This window comes from Bos mutus, chromosome 1 (assembly GCF_027580195.1).
Source record: "Bos mutus isolate GX-2022 chromosome 1, NWIPB_WYAK_1.1, whole genome shotgun sequence".
Lineage (NCBI taxonomy): Eukaryota > Metazoa > Chordata > Mammalia > Artiodactyla > Bovidae > Bos > Bos mutus.
In genome coordinates this window covers 2,716,261-2,723,983 of record NC_091617.1, presented here as the reverse complement: position 1 = coordinate 2,723,983, position 7,723 = coordinate 2,716,261, and positions in this window count along the sequence as shown.

The window sequence follows — 7,723 nt, the reverse complement described above, 5'->3', positions numbered from 1 at the left end:
CCCACCCCTCCTCTCTCCCCATTGAAAGAGCTTCTATTCCCTAAAGTTGCATAGCAAGAAGGAAAAGACAAAGAAAGGGGTGTAATCAGACATTTCTCTTAAAAAAATCACACTGCCCTTTCATTTCTACTTCCTTCCGTCAGTTCAGTTCAGTCGCTCAGTCATTTCCGACTCTTTGTGACCCCATGGACTGCAGCACGCCAGGCCTCCCTGTCCATCACCAACTCCTGGAGCTTAATCAAACTCATGTCCATCAAGTTGGTGATGCCATCTAACCATCTCCTCCTCTTTCATTCCCTTCTCCTGCCTTCAATCTTTCCCAGCATCAGGGTCTTTTCCAATGAGTCAGTTCTTCATTCACATCAGGTGGTTAAAATATTGGAACATCAGTTTCGGTATCCTTTCAATGAATATTCAGGACTCATTTCTTTTAGGATTGACTGGTTTGACCTCCTTGCAGTCCAAGGAACTCTCAAGAGTCTTCTCCAACAGCACAGTTCAAAAGCATCAACTCTTCAGTGCTCAGCTTTCTTTAATAGTCCAACTCTCACATCCATACATGACTACTGGAAAAACCATAGTTTTGACTAGATGGACGTTTGTCAGTAAAGTAACCTCCTCCAAAAGCAACATTTTTTCCAAGCCTTTGAAATTTGTTATGTGTTTGAATGTCTGTGCTTTTCTGGTCTTTTCTAAAGTTTTTTGCAAATTAATTTGTATTGGATAAAACACTTTAAAAGAAAATGTTAATTGCTATCTAAGATACATACATGAAGATATACCTTACACACAGACACCAGAAATGTACAGTCCGATGAATGATCACAAATGGACACGTGAACGTAACCACACCCCAGGGCAAGAAAGGGGTCCTTAGCAAGATCTTCAGGCTTCCTCCCAATGCCACCTCCTCCCCTCTACTCTAATTCTAATGCCATAGGTTGGTTAGTGCTTAAATATCTTATACTTGTCTTCTTCTGAGCTGGGTCTCTTTCCCTCTGCAATTTGGTTTTGCTTAGAGTTGTTCTGCTTTCATTTCATTCTTAGCTAGCGTTTCATCATATGAAGATATGGTAATTTATTCATCCTCTTGTTATCAGACATCTGGGTGGTTTCATTTTTGAGTAATTACTAACAATGTGGCTATGAACATTCTTGTTCATATCTTTGGGTAAACAGTATGTGTGCCGAGCCGCTCAATCGTGTCCAACTCTTTGTGACCCCGTGGACTATAGCCTGCCAGGCTCCTCTGTCCATGGGATTCTCCTGGCAAGAATACCGGGGTGGGTTGCCATGCCCTCCTTCAGGGGATCCTCATGACCCAGGCTTGAAACCTGAGTCTCCTGCATAGGCGGGCACATTCTTTACCACTAGTGATTAATTTTCACTTATTTTACTTTATTTTTTTACCTAACTGAAAGTCTTCTGGCTGTGATCTCAGCAGTAGATCCGTGACAGGGAATTTCAGATCTAAACTTGTTTCCAAAATGTCTTGGCCATCTATGTTAGTTCCCCAGGGTTGCCATAACAAATTACCGCAAAGTTATTTTTTTATTGATATTATTTATTTTCACTGCTTCTTAGAATAGGCTCTTCTACGATATGCCTGCCTGTTCAAGACTCTTACTCATTGTTTCCTTTGGGTTGACTTTTGCTCTTGTTAAATTAGTAGGGGTCTTATAAATTTTTTATTTCTTTACTTTTGGCTGCCTAGGTCTCTGTTGCTGTGCCTGGGCTTTCTCTAGTTGTGAGTGATGAGCAGGAGCTGCTCTCTGGTTGCAGTGTGCAGGCTTCTCACCACCCTGGTTTCTCTTGTTGTGGAGCACAGGCGCTGGATCACAGGCTCAGTTGTTCTGACGCACGTGTTTAGTTGCTCCTCGGCATGTGGGATCTTCCCAGACCGTGGACTGAACCCGTGTCCCCTGTGATGGCAGCCGGATTCTTACCCACTGGCCCACCAGGGAAGTCCCTAAATAGTTAATAGTGTCTTTGATGAACAGAAGCTCTCTACTTTGGTGAAATCTAGTAAATCAATATTTTCTACAATGGTTGTTGTTTTATGTGTCTTGAATTGCTGACTCCAATGTCATGAAGACATTCCCCGGTTGCATTTCCAAAATTGTTATTGTTATCACTTAAACCTGATCTGGAATTGATTTCTTTGTACGGTGTGAGGAGGCTGGCAAGAGAAATACTTTTCCCCACGGATAGCTAACTGACCACGAACCATCTATTGAAAAGCCCCCATTTCCCCTCTGTTTCATGGTGCAAATCTTTTGTTATAAATCAAAAACGAAAGTGTTCTTTGATATGTGGTTCTGCTGCTGGATGCTCTATTCTGTTCCATTGGTCTGTTTGGCTGTCTTTTTGCTGATAACACACTATTTTAATGACTAGCTTGGTAAAAAGTCCTGCTGTCCAGGGAGTCCAAGTCTTGCTTGTCCAGGGAGGGCTAGTGTTCTAGCTGTTTTGTAGTTCCTTAGGATGGTTTTGGCTGTTCCTGGGTGTTTGAACTTTCACACATATTTTAGAATCAACTTAACACTTTTCACAAGTATCTACATAGATTTTGATTGTGGTTTCATGTAACCTACATTGTGACTGCATTAATCCATTTGGAGAGAACTGATATCTTTGCAGGTTTCCCAGGTGGTGATAGTGGTAAAGAACCTGCCTGCCAATGCAGGAGACATAAGAGACTTGGGTTCGATCCCTGGGTTGGGAAGATCCCCTAGAGGAGGGCATGGCACCCCACTCCAGTGTTCTTGCCTGGAGAATCCCCATGGCCAGAGGAGCCTGTTGTGCTCCGTCCGTGGGGTCACAAAGAATGGGACTCGACTGAAGTGACTTAGCACGCACACATGATATCTTTACATTCCTGAGCCTTCCAATCCATAAACTTAATATATACCTTCATTTATCAAATCTTTACTTAAATTTGTAAGTAAATTTACTGGGTATTTTATTTTTCTGAGTATTTTATTTTTTCTGTTTGGAAGTCCTTCCTGTCTTCTGTTATATTTAATTCCTAAGTATTTAACTTGGCTGATCCTATTATAAATGATAGAGTTTAAGTCTTTTATTTTCTAATTATTTGTTGATTATTCTTATGTTGATCTTGTATTCAATAAAATCTAAATTAACTTCTAAAAATATTCTTATCAATTAGCATCAGTATTTGTTTCCCAGGGCTGCCATAAACAATGACCACAAATTTAGTGGCTTAAAACAGCACAAATTTATTGTCTCACATGTTCTGGAGGCCAGAAGTCTAAATATAAGATGTCATCAGGGCTTCACTCCCTATGAAGTCTCTAGGGAAACATCGTTCCTTGCCTCTATCAGCTTATGGTAGCCCCAAATGTTCTTTGGTGTGTGGCAACATAATTCCAACCTCTGCTTCCGTTTTCACATGTCTTCTTTCTGTGTGTCTCAAAGGTCCCTCTTGGACTTCCCTGGTGGCTCACTGGGTAAGAATCTGCCTGCCAGCACTATTTAAAATAGTTAGGACGTGGAAGCAACTTAGATGTCTGTCAACGGATGAATGGATAAAAAAGTTGTGAAACATACACACAATGGAGTATTACTCAGCCATGAAAAGGAACAAAGTCAGTTCTAGTGAGGTAGATGAACATAGAGCCTATTATACAGAGTGATGTAAGTCAGAAAGAAAAAAAGTAAATGTCATATATTAATGCATATGTATGAAATCTAGGGAAATGGCACTGATGAATCTATTTGCAGAGCAGGAATAGAGATGCAGATGAAGAGAATTGTGGACTTATGGGCACAGCAGGGAAAGGAGTGGGTGGGACGATTGAGAAAACAGCACTGAATACATACATTACCATATGCAAATAGAGAGTTAACAGGAAATTGCTCTATAGCACGGGGAGCTCATCCTGGCACCTTGCGACAGCCTGGAGGGGTGGGATGGAGGGTGGGGAGGTGGGAGGGAGGTTCAGGGGGAGGGAACCTAGGTATGCTGAGCTGTGCTTAGTTGCTCAGCCGTGTCCAACTCTTTGGGAGGCCAGGAACTGCATCCTGCCAGGCTCCGCTGTCCATGGGGGTTGTCCAGGCAAGAATACTGGAGTGGGTTGCCATGCTCTTCTCCAGGGGATCTTCCCAACCCAGGGATTGAACCCAGGTCTGACACATTGCAGACGGATTCTTTACTGTCTGAGCCACCAGGGAAGCCCAAGAATACTGGAGTGGGTAGCCTATCCCTTCTCCAGGGGATCTTCCCAACCAAGGAATCAAACCAAGATCTCCCACATTGCAGGTGTATTCTTTACAAGATGAGCTACGAGGGACACCCGAACGTATACCTATGGCTGATTTATGTTGATGTATGGCAGACACCAACACAACATTGTAAAGTAATTATCCTCCAATTAAAAATAAGTAATTTTTTTAAAGGGGGGGCTTAAAAAGAAAAAGAATCTACCTGCAAATGTAGGGGGCATGGGTTTGATCCTGGTCTGGGAGGATCCCATATGTGGAGGATCAACTAAGCTGGGGCACCACAGCTACTGAGCCTGGGCTCTAGAGCCCACGTTCTGTGACAATGGATACCCAGCTCAGGCAAAAATAAATAATTCTTTAAAGTCTCGATTTCTCTTTAAAAAAAAAAAAAAGCTCCCTCCCTGGGAACTTCCTGGTGGTCCAGTGGTTCGGATTCCATGCTCTCACTTCCAAGGGCTGGGGAACTAAGATTTAGGGCCCATTCCGAACCCAGGATGATCTTATCTCAAGATCCTCAATTTGATATCATCTGCAAAGACCTTATGTCCAAATAGGTCACATTCATAGATACTGGGGGTTAGCACTTGGACATGTCTTTGGTGGGAATACAATTCAACCTGCTACAGCATCCCAGCAAATTCGTGTGTTTCAGCCTTTCTTTGCTTGTGGAAGTTCTGCACTTTGCTTTCTTTTTTCACTTTGCTGCGTGTCTCGAAGATTGTTCCATACCAGCCGTTCACATGTCGCCTTGTTCTCTCGAAGGTTGCTTGGTTCTCCACTTTGGGGAAATACCATAATTTAAGGGACCCGCCATCTATTGCTGCTCATTTGGGAGAAAGCAGAGCCTTAGAATCCACTCAGTCTCATTCTAGGAGGTGACTTCTCTGGCCGGGTGGTTTCTATCCCTGAGCTCAGGCGCCTCCTCTATAGGGTGGACAGTGGAAAGAGATGGTTGCCACCTCACCTTCTAGCTACCAGGCGTCAGGGTCTGGTCTGCCCCTTCCACTGCGCACTTTCCAGGGAAGGTCTGGGGAATGGAGACAGCACTCCGTCTTCCCCGATTCCTTCCCTGGGCACAGGTTGATGGTGGTTTGCACACATGGGAGGGATGCTCAGGAGGAGATAGAGGGTTCTGACTCAAGCAGAAGGAGCATCCTGAATGAGCTCCATCTGTCGTGTCCACATCAGGGGCTTAGGGTGTTGGGTGGAGGAAATTGCAGCTAGATGGCTTCTGCCCGAGGCTCTGCCCCCCTCAGAAGCACAAGCAGGACTCTCCCCGGGCCCCATAGGGTCCAGGCCACTAGTCACTTTCTTGCCTTTGTTTTATAACCCTCTGGGCAACTTCCATGCCTTATTAAGGTTCGGGTTTCTTAAATAAAAACCAGATGCTCACTGCCTCGGCACTGTGAATGCTTTTCTAGAACTCCTTCAGAGCCGCTTGTCTCAGGAGTCCACGACGGCCACAGGCAGTGTGTCTGCCCGTGACTTCGAAGTGCTCAAGAGCCTGCTGCAAAAATCATGTGTCATAATATTATTCTTCAGCATAGGTTAATTATAGTAATTTTTCTCAGCTCACAGCAGCTAGAAAATCCTCTGTGACAGCAGAGGATCCAGGTTCCTGGGATCTGTATGCACCCTGGGTTTATATTCCCATTTGCCTTGACATACCGGTCCTCGATGAGCCTAAGGTCACCTTGGTCTGCAGAGATCTGTCACATGCCGTCAGCCCTCGTGTCCTTACCCACTGCCACAGCTCGGGAATCCCAGAGCTTTCGTAGCTGGTCGATGGTCTTGGACACAGCAACACTTGTCCAAACTGTCTTCCCCCATTTATCCTTTTCATCTGAAATCATTCCTATTCATTTGTAAGTGCAAAGAAAGAAAGTGAAGTCGTTCAGTCGTGTCCGACTCTTTGCGACCCCATGGACTGTAGCCTACCAGGCTCCTCCGTCCATGGGATTTTACAGGCAAGAATACTGGAGTGGGGTGCCATTTCCTTCTCCAAAGCACAAAGTCTTCAGCTATCTAAACCCACAGCCGAGGCTCAGGGGTCGACCTGGCAGGGTGAGGGTAGAGGTGGGTCTTCTGGCTCTGACACTACCATGAAAACCCATGACCTTGGGCTCTCCCATCAGGGGTGCTGAGTGAGCCTCAGTTTACCCATGTATTCATTCAATCACCTGCTGAGGCTACAGAAAGGAATCAGGCCCCACCCGAGCTCTCAGGGGGCTCACAGTCTAAGGTGGGAGACCAAGTTGAAAACCCAGGGCTGGACAAGGCACTTCAGGGGCTTTGACAGAAGTATGTAGGGCTGACCATGTGGACACAATACAGGAAAAGCTCAAATCTCCACACTATGTCAGGATGCCAAGCTTGCACCAAATGTGGAATGTGAGTGGGCATTTACCCCACGGGGCAAGAAGGCAGGGGATTGTGGAGAGAGCAGAGGGATGGGAAGCCTGGCATCCTGGGGAATGATAGGCAGCCCTACGTAGCTAGAGCATGGGCAGCAAGGGAGGGCCAAGTTGGGAAAACCTGTGTGCTCTGCTCCGGCTTTGTCCCCAGGGTCTGGGTTCTCACTAGGGGTGTTTCCCAGTATCTGCAGACATCTAAGAAGAATTTTTTAGTTGCAGCGTGTGGGATCAATTCCCTGCTCAGGGATCAAACCCCAGGCCCCCTGCATTGGGAATGCAGAGTTTTAGCCATTGGACCACCAGGGAAGTCCCTGAAGACATTTTTGATCGTCACCACCAGGAAGATAGGGGTGCCACTGCCATGTGCCGGGCAGGATGAAGGTGAGCATCCTGAATGCTCAGGGCAGCTCTCTCCTGCCCACCAAAGAACTGTCCAGCCCCAACTTCCCAGGTGGGGCTAGTGGCAAAAAACCTGCCTGTCGATGTAGGAGACCTAAGAGACACAGGTTCGATCCCTAGGTCAGGAAGATCCCCTGGAGGAGGGCACAGCAACCCACTCCAGTGTTCTTGCCTGGAGATTCTCCATGGACACATGAGCCTTGTGGACTACAGTCCATGGGGTCGCAAAGAGTCGGACACGACTGAAGCAACTTAGCGAGCACACACACGAGTATCAATACAGCCAAGGCTGAGAAACCCTATTCCTAGGTTACTGGGGGCCTGTCGGAGGGTTTGAGCTGGAGAGTGGCACACGCAGCGACCTTCCAGGTGCACCATAGGAGCAGAGCTGAGGCGGGAGTCCTGGACAAGGAGAGAGGGCTTTGGGAAACAGATGCGATGGCACAAGCTCGGAGCTGATGAACTACGGCCTGCAGTCCAATCCGGCTTGCCATCTGTGCAAGAGGTGGAGTGGGTTTACAGTTTTTCAATGGCTGAGAAAAATCAAAAGATGAATACTATATTGTCAGATGTAAAACTTATATTAAATGCAAGTTTCAGTATCCAAGAGTAGTTGCTTTGGGACACAGCACATTTATTTCCCTATTTGCCTATTATTTAGGATG